Source organism: Phaethon lepturus, unplaced genomic scaffold (assembly GCF_000687285.1).
Source record: "Phaethon lepturus isolate BGI_N335 unplaced genomic scaffold, ASM68728v1 scaffold24366, whole genome shotgun sequence".
In the NCBI taxonomy this organism is placed as follows: Eukaryota; Metazoa; Chordata; class Aves; order Phaethontiformes; family Phaethontidae; genus Phaethon; species Phaethon lepturus.
This window is the reverse complement of record NW_010547247.1, coordinates 10,950-11,267: the sequence shown is the minus strand read 5'-3', so window position 1 is coordinate 11,267 and position 318 is coordinate 10,950.

The following is a 318-nucleotide window of genomic DNA, read 5'->3' as shown; positions in this document are numbered from 1 at the left end:
CCCAGAAAAAAGTATTTTTTAGATTTTTTTGAGGGGATGGGTGGGGGGGAGGTGGGTGGTTTTATTATTTTTTTTAATGGTTTTTGGTCGTAGTTTTTAAAGAGCAAAAATCTTTGTAGTGATTGTTAGTTTCCCAGGTACCTCCTCCCTGTCACATAGAGTGGGGCTGGGGTGCTGTGCCCAGAGCTGGGGTCTTTGGCGGCTCTGCCCACCCTCCTGGGCAGCCGGGGCGAGCTGAGGGCTGGAGCGTGGTGCTGGAGGTGAGCACTCGCAGCCCCAGCCATCCCTTGCCCCGCAGTGTAGGAGAGCTTCACCCGT